General features: G+C 43.7%; 1 protein-coding gene across 3 annotated transcripts in view; it reads left to right on the forward strand.

The window, feature by feature from the left end:
• The window catches only part of RBM47 (RNA binding motif protein 47), a 165,588-nt gene that overhangs the window by 56,671 nt on the left and 95,679 nt on the right, over positions 1–13,238 (forward strand). For all 3 annotated transcript variants that reach the window (XM_027103107.1, XM_027103105.1, XM_027103106.1), the window contains exon 2: positions 12,446–12,530. The gene's annotated coding sequence lies outside the window, so the exon portion shown is untranslated. The remainder of the gene's footprint in view (positions 1–12,445; positions 12,531–13,238) is intronic.

A 13,238-nucleotide genomic window follows, 5' to 3' on the forward strand; every position in this document is an offset into this window, starting at 1 on the left:
TGTTACCTGAGCTGTTTATTTCTCCTACTTTAAAGCCATGCTTTTCCCAATCTTCAGAGATTCCTTGTGTATTTGTTAGGATAAGCTAAGTAGCAGTAATGTGCAGAGCCCAAGATGTCAGTGGGTTACCCGATAGAAATATAGTTCTTGTAGTCCTGGTATGTGTGCAGGTTTCCAGGGTATCACCTCCATGAACTCATTTGGAAATCCAGACTGAGAATACTTTGCCTTTTCCAACACATGATGTCCAGAGTTGCCTGGGCATTGCTAGCCCAGTCAGCCAGAAGAGGAAAGAACCCAGAGGGGAGGAGATTTTTAGGGCCAGGCCCACATCACATCATCATGGTGCATATCAGTTTCTCTCCATCCATTGGCCAGAGCTAAGTCAAATGGTCACACCCCACTGCCGTGTGGGAACTATGGTCTTGCTGTGGTCCATAGAAAGGAACGACCACTATTCCTTGTATTTTTCATACCTTTCAAATATACCAGGCAGTTCTAGTTGTAAATGTGCCTTCCTGAAGGATGTACTTAGGGGATGTACTTAGGAGATGTGCCAGTGAGAGCAGGGCTATCACTCTTTTGTTTTAATTCAAGAAGTCGCCTTGGTAACACAGCCACACTGGGAGGAATGTTTATTAGCCTTCTGGATTAGGCGAGTCCAAAGTGTGGACCAGGTGGGAGGTTAGCGTGTGGGAGAGTCCACCCAGGTTCTGCCCACTGGACATCACCGTCTCTGAGTACCACCATGCATGCAGTGGGAGAGGCCCCAGTTCCAGGCCCAGCCGAACACTGACTGGCCATGTAACCTTGGGCAAGTTACCTGCCTGAATCTGTTTTCTTATCTAGATCAACTAGCAAATATTTAAGGTACTTCAGTGTTTTAAGATGGTATGGTTCTAAGAATTTGACCCCTGGGGATCTGGTAGGGTAATCACAACACAGCCACAAAGTTTGGAGAGCACTTTACAGCTCTTATAGCTATTTAATCATTAAAAAAAGAAAGAAGAAAAGGAAGGAAGGAAGGAAGAAACGAAGAAAGAAAAAGGAAAAAAGAAATGCACTGCAGATCATCAAAGTGTTCATTGTTTAAATGCTGTTTATGAAGGAAAAAGGATTTGTTTGGAGCCAGTCTAGTTGCGTGGTGAACAGCTCAGAGGTCCGCAATGACACTAAGATGTACTTTAGAGTGCCGGTCTAATGTAACACATGGATCCATTCACTTTGGATGATTTTAAACTGCCGGTTTACACGGCCTTATCGCTGGGCTTAACCCTCTTTGGGATGTGGCATTTGGAGCTTCACGCCCACCTGTATGACTCTCAACCCTTGGAGTGAATTCTTCATCGACGTCTCCTCTAAGAATAATATTACTTCCAAGCAGCCCTATATATTGAACCAATACTACTTAGTATGGAAAAAATATATTATCAGTGAAACAAGTTTTTCTTCCTAGGGAGCAGTCATAAATAGAAAGGAAGCATCTTGTGGGCAAATTATGTTATGTTTTCCACTGCAAGGAGCGGTGTATTGTGCACATCTAAGCTTCTGTAGGCTTTGGCTTGCAAAGGGCCAGGCCAGGCTGTTGAAAAAAGTATTGAGTGCGCACTTGCTCAAAGCACTGGGCTAAGGGCTGTGTTAATATTCAGAATATTACCATCAGTGTGGGCTACCTAACATTTGCTGGTCTTCTGAATATTATGTCATCTGAGATCTCAGTGGGATAGGATCTAAGTTTCTGGGACTTCACTTGGTAGGATTTGGGGCAAAGGAATGAGGGAAAAAGGGCCTTGGTTTGATAATGGAACCTGTTGTACTATTATGTTTCAAAGCAGTTTTTAAAAACTCTGACTCCCCAGCGTATTACATTGCATTGAATATATTACCTCTTACTGAGCCCACACCCGCAACAGGCTAAATGAACCGCCAGAGAACTGTGGTTGACAAACTTCCCCAATGAGTAGAATTACTGGGACACTGTTTAAGATGAGAGATTTCCAGACCCTTCCTTTAGTGGTGCTGATGCAGAAAGTCCAAGGCAAGGTCAGGAATCTGATTTTTTTTTAAGAAAATATTTATTTTTTGGTATTTTTTGGCTGCGTTGGGTCTTAGTTGCAGCACACGGGATCTTTCGTTGCGGCACGCGGGCTTCTATCTCTAGTTGTGGTGTGCGGGCTCCAGAGCGCGCAGGCTCAGTAGTTTCGGCACACGGGCTCAGTAAGTACAGCGCGCAGGCTTAGTTGCCCCGCAGCATGTGGGATCTTAGTTCTCTGACCAGGGATCAAATCCATGTCCCCTGCGTTGGAAGGGGGATTCTTAACCACTGGACCAGCAGGGAAGTCCCAGCAATCTGATTTTTAACAAGCTCTCCAGGTGATTGGACCAGCTTGAGAAACACTGCCTCAGTGCAGTGGTCCCCAACCTTTCAGAAGAGAGTCGCCATGAGGGGTGCCACGGGGACAAGAAGTACTCCTGCTCCAAGGCCAGGGCAGAAGATCTAGATGAACACCTGGCTTGGAGCATGCCCTCTATCAATATTTGTTGACTACTGGAAATAAAGTTACTTTGAGGAAATGAGCACCTTCTCTCTCAACCTTGAGTGGATAGGGAGAAGCAAGTCATTTTGGAAGACTACTGGAAGTCCAGTGACTTTGGAAGTTCCAGTGGGCACTGTCAACTTTTATCTGTCCAGTTTTTTCTAGGCTTACCAGCAGGCCCACCTCTTCTTTCGAAAGTCACATCATTTTTTTCTTCATTCACTTTGATTTTACAGTCTTGGAGCCAGGCAGACCAGTGGTCTATTTCTGTTGCTTTTGTGTATTTTTACATCTAGTGGCTCTTAAAGATTATCTCTCAGGGGGCTTGTTCCCTGAATTGTAATCTGACTGTACAGATTGTAAAACGTGCAACTGATTTAGTAATAGCTTTTAAAATGAGTAAATATACACATTGGTTATTTGAGAGATGTTAAAATATAAAATTTGGTGTATTGTTTCGAGTTATTGAGCAGACCATACATTGTGGACCTCTAATGACTATTACTAACAGAGATTTCTCATCTCCTAGTGGAAGGATCTGTTATTTTAAGATAATGGAATAATGCCAGAAAGACCAAAGTTTAAGTCTCAGTCTACTTCTTAGAAGCCTTTTTTTTTTTTTTAACGAGACACTCTGAGCCTCAGTTTCCTTCACTAAAAGCAGGCTTAACACTTCCCACCTTGCTTGGTTGTTGGAGAATTAAAACCAGACACTTGGTCTGTTTTTCTTCTGCGGTACGCAGGCCTCTCACTGTTGTGGTCTCTCCCGTTGCGGAGCACAGGCTCTGGACGCGCAGGCTCAGTGGCCATGGCTCACGGGCCCAGCCGCTCCGCGGCATGTGGGATCTTCCCGGACCGGGGCACGAACCCGTGTCCCCTGCATCGGCAGGCGGACTCTCAACCGCTGCGCCACCAGGGAAGCCCCATGCCCTTGTATTTTAAAGGCTGACCTTAGTGAGTGCTTCAAGGATTTTCGGGGTTTTCTGCAATTTTCCTGGAGTGGATTAAATTCTGCAGGTGATGTTGGTGAAACCTTTGTCAGTGACCCTGGCCATGTTAGGAAACGCCTGACAATTGTGAAAATTCTGAGTGTTTTGGCTGTGTTTTGACAACAGCATTTCAGCTGACTGGTCTGGTTTTTCACTGTTTTGCTTCTATGAGGGTCGGGGCAGAAAATGAGAACAGGTTAATGCTCGAAAGTGAGTGCCTGGCTAGGGGTGAATGATTCACAGACCTACTTGCTAATCCATCGAACGTCTATCCTAAGTAATTAGACCAAAAAAACAAAAAAAAACATTTAAAACTGTGTGAAATATATAGATTTAAAGGAACACCGAGTTATCTGTTTCATTTGTGCTTGACAGTTAGGGCTGGGGCATGTTTTGTGCTGCCAGCAGGAATGAGGAATTGAGAAATAAGGAACAAGTGTTCTTTCTACCCTGTAATAAAGGGCCTGACTTAGCAAAACAACAAAAAACCCTGCTTTTGTGCCACTGAGAGTTTTCCTGAGTTGAGTGGGACCTGAAGGATGGTGGAGGGGATATTTCATGAAAGTAAAAAGAACTTAGCTGAATTAAGATTTTCTCTGCCCTGTGTTGGTCCCTCACATAAGCAAAGTTAGAACTGTATTTTATATTTAAACAACACTCAGTCTTCCTGGGCCCTCTTGATTTATTAAAAAAAAAAATTTAGACACTATCCTGCCCTTGGGGTCTTCAATATTCAATAATATTACCTTTAGAAATACCTGTTTTGAGCATTAAAGGAAGCAACCACTTAGAAAGAGTAGATGCAAAATGCTGGTGAGGGAGCTTTGAGGATTTCGAGGCAGTATAACTTACACTCCATGTGCTTCTAATCTAGTTAGGAAGATAAGATCTAAACAGGTTAAAAGTTAAATAAGAATAATAAAGTGAAGAAATAACCTAAAGCTGTAGAGATAACATGTCACTGGGCCGGCATATGATGAATTGCCAAATAGAGTTACACAGCAATAAGGCTTTCACAATTCAGAGGTGGGAGAAGACCTGGTGTGTGTCTGCTGGTGAAGTGCTAGCCACCTCCGGGGTTTCTGTTGTGAAATTCAAGACTCATTCATTCAACAAGTATTTATTTGTGTCAGGTGCTGTGCTACATGCTGGGCATACAGAGGTGAGCAGACAAGGAGATTGCAGTTTGGTGGGGACAGCTAGACAGTGAACAAATAAACTCACAAGTAGTTCATCACAGGTCATGATGAGTTGTACAAGGGAAAGCTTACACCAAGATGACAAAGGGGGGAAACAATCTAATTTGGGCTGCTGTAGGGGAAGGCTACCCTGAGGAAGTAACATTTGAACTGAGAGCTGAAGAAAAGAGTTCACCCCAAGTATTTGGTGAAGTAAGAACGCTGCTGGACCCAATTAAGTAGCATCTTTTATTTCCACAGATAATTTGTTTAGAGGATAGAAATAAAAGCCAAAACACAATTTATAATTGTTTCGTGTTGTGGACATTAGGTAAAAGTCTATTTGTAATGAGCATATGCTTCCATGAACACACACACACACACACACACACACACACACACACACACACACACCCTTCTTACACATTGTCCTGCTCATACCCCACCCACGGCTCTCTCACCCCACTTGACAGAGTAATGTTGTAAACGGCTGTGGAAAAGGTCATTCCAGATTCCTAGCAGGTCTGCCTCAACGTTTCCTAGAAGCTCTTGTGGAGGTGAAAGTTTTGATTGCCAAAAGCTTTGTATACCCTCTCCCCGAACGTGGCCATGACTTCCCAGGAAGTCCACTGTGCTTGGGTTAACTGTCCCTATGCCTTCATTTAGCTGGCATCAGCGCTGGTCCAAGTCAGTCTTCATGGATGACAACACAAGTTTGCCCCCGCCATTCACCTTGCCGGATCCTATTTCCTGGAGCCACATCAGAAAAATAGTGGAGGCAGTAATTGCTTTTCAGATGACAGCGACATCATCGACTGGAGAGGCAGGATAATGTGGTGGCCGCTAGCACAGCCTGCAAAATTAGACTGCCTGGGTTGGAATCCCAGCCTGCCTGTGTGACTGTGGACAGCTTTCTTCTCCGCGTTAATGTCAACCTGAGACATCCTCACCTGCAACCTATTGGGTCAGATGCGTTTTGGAGTCCAGAATATTTCAGATTTTAGATAGTATGTTGCAAATACTCTATATTGCTTAACACCACTAGCTGGGTCTGGGGCAGTATTCCATAATCAAACACATCACTATTTCTTCAGCAAAGCATATGGATACTCATATACTGGAAGAAAGGAAATCTACAGAGTCTTGTTAGAGACTAGAGAGTCTAGGTTTGTCTGCTAAATGACTTCTAAAAAATACTTGGTTTTTCAGAGTTTAGTATCTTTCTTACAGGTGAGATGGATGTCTTAGGAGGATCAATGAGAAGATATATGTAAGTGCTAAGGACAGAAGACACCATGCCAGGGTGAGCTGTTAGTGTGAAGTATCTGTTATTATAAAGCCACTGTAGACTGAGAAGAAGCTGAATCTACAATGTCATTTCCTTCTGTTCTCCGTCTCAACAAATAGGCCTTGATTGTGTGCCAGGCACACTGCTTGGCGCTGTAGGAAAACAAATATGGACCAGACAGGGTTCCTGTGTTGCATTACAGTCACAGCACCCATGGTCGGGGACGCCGCCAGCATTTTTTTTTTTTGCTTTGCATATCCCACTCTTTCCTAGGTATTTTCCATGCTGGGCTATTTGAATTATGTAAGGATCAAATCAGCCCCCAGATAGACCATTGTGTCTGGTATGTTGTCATACATACAGAGGGCAGGAAATGAAGACACATGATGCAAGTGACTGGAAACGGTTCTCAGGTAGGAAGTTATAGTTGGGACAGTAATGAGAGGAAGGAAGCCAGTTCAGTTGAATGAGCACTTAGAGTAGAAGTAAGGACACTTGTTCCTCGGGCACCCTTCTTTGTGGCAGGCACCTTGCTGGCTCGTGGGACTGTAGGAATGAGAAAGGCGAGCACTCTGTGCCCTGGAAGTGCTGTGGTGTCTGCTGATGTTCACTCTTTCTGTGTGAGCCTGGAGAAACCAGTTGCCCTCTCTGAGCCTGTGTACTTATCTTCAGAACAAAAGGGCTGGAGCCAGTTATAACTAAGGCCTCATCTTACCTTCAAAAGTCTGTGATCCTAAAGAATTACTTAACAGCTTGTTGCTCAACCCCTGTCCATCACTCTGGGATTCAAGTAAAGGATATGGGCTTTTGCTGCAGTAAGAGAGACTTGAGGTAGACCTAAGGAAGGACTTGTTGGTGATAGAGTGTTGGAATGTATTTCATTAGGGTTTATTATCTCCCCAAGCCGGGATATCTCATTTTTCAAATAATGAGGACTGACAAGTGTCAGGCTCTGTTTTAGGAGAGAAAAGCCCCTTCTCTCGTGGAGTTCACATTTCAGTGGGGCAGAGAGATAATAAAAAGTGATAATAATGAATACACGATGTAATTTCAGATAATAATAATTGCATAGACGAAAATTAAAGACGGGAAAGAGGAGAGAGAGTGCAAGCAGGGTTGGTGATTGGAGGGCTGTTTTCATAGAACGGTCTGGGAAGACTTCTTGCAGAAGGTGAGTCCAGTCACGGAGAGAGCCAGGCGGGGAAGGTTGGGAAGGGCAATTCCAGGTGGGGACAACCGTGAGTTCTGAGGCAGGGAGCTGAGAAAGCTGGCATGTTGGAGGAACAGCCGGAAGGGAGTGAGGGAGTGGGAGAGAGGCAGGGATGGAAGTAGAGAGCCACGCAGGCTCCTGGAGGGAGCCCTGGGAAGGACTTTGGATTTTATTCCAACTGTGAGGAGAAGCCATTGGAGGGTTTTGAGAAGGGAAGTGACATGATTTGATTTGAAAAGAAAGCTTGCTCTACTAGAATATGGATCTAGCAGTCATTTATCAGGAGTGCCTGTGACCCTCGTGTAGGTTAATTTAGTCCAGCCTGATATGACTGGATCTGGACTAAGTGCATTTTTAACATCTCAACCGTTGAAATACAGCATCTATTTCCATCTATATCTTTGTCTTTTCTCTATGTATTTGTTTGACAAAAGGGCTTGTATGAAGATGGATTGCTTTCTAAAGAGAAAATATTGTCATCTTTTGAGTTACTGCTTGTGCCGTCTTTTATCTTTTTATAGTGCAACTTTTGAAAAGCTATGCTATTTGCTCCTTCCTCCCTTCCTTCTTTCCTTTTTTTAAACAAATACTTAATGTTTCATAAGACACCTAGATTCCCCGCATGCGAGTGTTTGGGTAGTATTTGCTGGGTGTTGTTGTCTTCCTTTTTTGTGCAAACATACCTTGGAATATTGAATAGTATTCACAGATGGTAGAATTGAAACTTTCAGTTCTATTTTCTTTGCACACACCTTGTTTGAGACAGATGTTTGCTTCTGATACGCTGATAACAATATTGCGAAAGTGAAATTTAAATTGCCTTAAAATGTCTCTTGAACATGTCAGCCTCAAATCATGTGTATTTTGTGGCAACCCTATTTTCTTAGTTATTAAAGCTCAGCTATGATACAAGCCCAGAATGCCCCGTGTACCTCTTGTGTGCAAGTGGCCAGCACACGCACTCTCAGTCACCTTGAGGAATATTTAAGGACAGGCTGGGCTTGCTACCCGAATAGCTTACTAACTGCCCACTTTTGTGCTCAGGAAATATATATCAAAGCCACAAGAGGGCAGCTTGTCCAGTGAGTCGAGGGGTAAAAAGTGCTTTAGACACAGGATAATGAGGGTGAGAACTTCTGAATTTTTAAAAATGTTTCTTGCATAAGGAAGCTTTTTTATATTCTTAGCCAGCTTCATCCATGTCAAGAGACAGTGTTTTTGGAAATTAAAGGTTTTAGGGCAAGTTCTTTCACTCAAATCTATTTTCACTTTTGTTTGGAATATGAGTACCCATTTCCCCTTGAACTCCCCTTTCCCTCATCTTCCAGCCCTTTTATCCTTGTTCAATCTTTACTGAACTATAATTTACATATAGATAACATTCAAACAATTTTTAGTGCTATGTGGAACACATACAGCCGTGGAACCACTGCCCTCATCAAGATATAGAAATTCCCAGCTCTCTAGAAAGTTCTCTGGTGTCTCTTTGCAGTCAGTCTCCCTTTGCAGGTCCGACATCCCTTTGGATCATTAATCTTTGAAATTTTTATAAAGCATTTTACAAAGCATTTTATAAATGTAAAGTAATGATAATGCACAAATATTGGGGCCCTTCCTAAGAAGCTGTGTGAGGGCTCTGGAGAGATTAAGGAAATTAGAGGCAACTTCTTTCCAAGACAATTATATGAGTTCTTACTCTTTGTAGTTGTGGTGGTAGTTTTAAGATTCTGGCTCATTTTCACTGAGAGGGAGGATTATCGTTAACTGCGCAGTTGATAATTATCCATTTGTTCTTTAAAGTTTATTTCTGCTCTAATAATAGCTGATTTAATAATAATGCATTTCTGGCACTTAACTAACATACTGGTATTAATGAGCTCAAGGAATCTTCTCTGTGAAGGAAGTACCATTATTATCCATATTTAGATGAGGAAACTGATGTGAAATGTAAGATAAATGAAACTAAAAGCTTAAGAAATACATGTTCTCATTGATCAAAGTAGTACCCTTAAAAAATTAGTGCTTCGGGCTTCCCTGGTGACGCAGCGGTTGAGAGTCCGCCTGCCGATGCAGGGGACACAGGTTCATGCCCTGGTCCGGAAAGATCCCACATGCCGCGGAGCGGCTGGGCCCGTGAGCCATGGCATTTGAAATTGCGCGTCCGGAGCCTCTGCTCTGCAACGGGAGAGGCCACAACAGTGAGAGGCCCACGTACCACACACACACACACACACACACACACACTATATATATATATATATATATATAGTGCTTCTCTAGATGCACATAATGTCCTTGGGCAGTGTCGTCTGTGGCCATGGGTTGAACGCCATGACAACTTCATTTCTGCATCCCTGACCTTGCCTGCCAGGCATCCCTCTGTCTGTTTCCCTGGTCCCCACCTTCATCTTCTCCAGATGGGTCACCCTGCCTTTAGCCCCTCTGCATCGTGGTCAGGAGTCTTTCTAACAGGTAGTTCTGGTAATGCCACCTTCCTGATTTAAATTTTCCAGTGGTTCATTGTGCAATGAAATGTGAGTGCCTTGCCTTTTTCAGCTGCACGTCCTGCTGCCCCCTCCGCTGCCCACCCTCAGTCCAACTACTCGTCATTCTCCAAAGATGCTGCGCTCTCTCATGTCCGCATACCCAGGAACTCACTGTTCCTTCTGGCTGAAAAATGCCCTCTCCTCATTCGTTATCCCTGTCTGCCAAGCAGACTGTTATTCATCCTCCAGAACTTGGCTCACGTCTTCCTTGATTAACCTTGACAGACTTGCAGTCATCCTTCCACTTTCCATTGCCCCTTGTGTCTTAGAGCTGGTGTTCCATTGTTTCATGATGGTCTTGTTTCATGTCTGTGGTCTGCTAATCTGCGGCACCCTGGAGGGCAGCAACTTTGTCGTTTCAACTTGGCGTCTCTCGCCTAGCTCAGTACCTGGACTCCCTATTCCAGACCATTATATACCATGAAGGCAGAGAAGATGCCTCTTTTATTCACCACTGCTATACCCAGTGTCTGGCTTAAGGCCTGACCTGTAGTAGGTATTCAATTAATATTTGTTGAAAGATGAATAGTGGGTGTTTTTAAGTGTCTCATTGCAGTGGTTTAGCCCAGGGATTGCCACTGAAAGATCTCCGGCATAATCAAGCCATGGACATATTCTGTGTGGCTTCCCAGTATTTTTTAAAGATTAAAAATTTGGTACCTCTACTATTTACCACCGTCTACACCACTCCTGTTATTTTTTGCTCTTAGTCTACTTCCTCATTTGTTCCCTGCCTGGTCCTGAGGCATAAGGTTGGGGGTACAGAGAGGGAGGTAGTATATTAGACCGCTAGGGCTGCCATAACAAAACATCAATACCACAGACTGGGTGGCTTAAACTAGAGAAATTTATTTTCTCACAGTTCTGGAGGCTGGAAGTCCAAGATCAAGGTGTTGGCAGGTTTGCTTTCTTCTGAGGTCTCACTCCTTGGCTTGCAGATGGCCACCTTCTCGCTGAGTCCTCACATGGTCATCCCTTGCTTTATATGTGAATGTATCCTAATCTCCTCTTATAAGGACACCATTCATTTTGGGTTAGGGCCCACCCATATGACCTCATTTAACCTTAGTTACCTTTTCAAAGGCCCTATCTCCAAATACTGTCACATTCTGATGTACTGGGGCGGTGGGGCGGTGTCAGGGCTTCAACATATGAATTTAGGAAGGATACTATTCATCTTATAACAGGCAGGAACATGCGCTCTCAGGTACTGTGGTCTCTGCCTTGTGTCTGACGAGTGTTTTAGAACTCAGGAGGCATGAGAGAGAGCAGTTTGCTCACCAAGGCAGAATCTAGATGGACATAGCACTAGATGGACATGCACCTGCTCCAACACCCGATCTCCACTCTGATCACTTTGATCAGGGGATCATATTCATGTTTCCTAAACAACTGACATTTAGGTAAAGTGCCAAGTAGAACTTAGGTGCTTTTCAGTTTGGAAATATACAGCCTTTCATCCTCTTCACTCCAAAAGCTGACGTGTGGTCTGCAAACTACCTTTGCCAAGGGTTCGGTGGACAGTCGAGGGAAAAGCCTTATAATGACACGGCACCACCTCCATTTGCTGTAAGCAAACAGCCAGTCCTTTATTACCCTTGAAACCAGCACTCGTGACACAAGTTGGACTCAGAAGCAAGTCAAATGCCAACTTTCTGTGGGTCAAAGTTCCTTCAAGCACTGTGTTAATCAAAAGCTCAACCTTAGTTAATTAGGCCATTGAGTTGGGAAGAACTTTGGAACAAATGATTACCTAGTTCAACTGAGGGAGTTAGCAGAACTCAGTATTTTGTTTCCCAGAGGTAGCTTGCAGACTTGTGGTCTTTCTTGGAGTGGGTGGTAGTGAGACTTCTGTGGGGTTTTATTCATTCTCAGTGAGTTGTAGCATAATAAAGTCTGCTGTACAGAGCCTAGTTAATCAAATGTATTTAATTAAAGATGAAGCGGAATAGGTAGGGAATATTGTTCATATATGGGCAGAAAAGCTAGCTGCAAAGGGCTTCCAAAGGTAAAGAAATATTTAAAACACTAACAGCTCACAGGGCTTTAAACAATTTTGAGTGTTTGGTGATATACCCTGAAAGACCACAATTTAATGTGCCTCTGCAGAAAAACATTTAAATGAATATAATAATCATAGCTGCCCTCCATTGAATGTTTTCTCTCATATGGGGCCCCAAGGGCTTCATATATGTTGTCTTGTTTATTGTCACAATGTCTGTAACACGTGGATAAACAGGCTCATATTAGATGAGAAAAAGGAGGATCAGAGAGGCTGAGTAAAACACCCAAGGTCACCCAGCTAGCAAGCAGTAGAGGTGAGTTTTGAGTACCTGGCCAAACCCGTGAGCTTCTCTTCCCCGTTACACCACCTCTTTATACGTTCCTCTTCTCTCCTTGTTGGACTGAGATTTTTTTCCCTTGAATGTCCTTTAGCTAATATCAACCTGAATAGCCTTGTGGAATTGGCAAAAGGAAATGACCTATTTTCTCCATGTATGTGAGCCAGTGCAGATCTCTTGTACTGACCGGTTATGTAGCTTTCCTTGTAATCCATGCATACACAAAGGTATTTATTAATCATAAAACACCATATTCCTTCTTCTTACCTCTTCCCCTCCAACCACTTAGCCATCATTTACTGCATACTTCTTCTTAGCCATCTCTGGTTCAATAGTGTTATCTTTTCAATTTCAGAGTTCGGGTAAGAGAGGCATCAGGACACCTCGCATTAGGTCACCTAGCAGAGATCAGCCACTCCTGGGCTCAGTGAGGAGGTTTGGTAAGTCATCTGGCTCCATCTTCACTGGGGCTCAAAAGAACATCATTCAGGGGTGGAGAAAAGTAGGTGAACATTACATAGTGACAGCCAAATGTTAATCCTCTCTCATTTTTTAAACCAACACATATCATTTTTTTCTGGGTATTTGCCTAATTTACTAGGCCAGAGTACCCGGTATGTTTTTTGTTCTTTAAAATTAATTAATTAATTAATTTATTTATTTTGGCTGTGTTGGGTCTTCATTTCTGTGCGAGGGCTTTCTCTAGTTGCGGCGAGCGGGGGCCACTCTTCATTGCGGTGCGTGGGCTTCTCACTGTTGCGGCCTCTTGTTGCGGAGCACAGGCTCCAGACGCGCAGGCTCAGTAGCTGTGGCTCACGGGCCCAGTTGCTCCGCGGCATGTGGGATCTTCCCAGACCAGGGCTCGAACCCATGTGCCCTGTATTGGCAGGCAGATTCTCAACCACTGCGCCACCAGGGAAGCCCGCCCTGTATGTTTTGTAAGTACCATTGTCCCCAGAAGACTCCCACAGTCAAAAAGAATGACAGAAGCTATATTTGAGTGACTTCGCTTAAAGTCTTTTAATACTGAGTTTTTCCTGTAGTGTATACTGCATTTCATCAACTGTAGAATACACTCCCCCCCCCCCCCCCCCCCCCCCCCACAATTTAACATGTCTGAAGTTGGGATACATCTTGTGGAAATTTCG

The sequence above is a fragment of the Aethalodelphis obliquidens genome, unplaced genomic scaffold (genome assembly GCF_003676395.1).
Source record: "Aethalodelphis obliquidens isolate GAN/ISIS:26980383/991018 unplaced genomic scaffold, ASM367639v1 scaffold6, whole genome shotgun sequence".
NCBI classification, from domain to species: domain Eukaryota; kingdom Metazoa; phylum Chordata; class Mammalia; order Artiodactyla; family Delphinidae; genus Aethalodelphis; species Aethalodelphis obliquidens.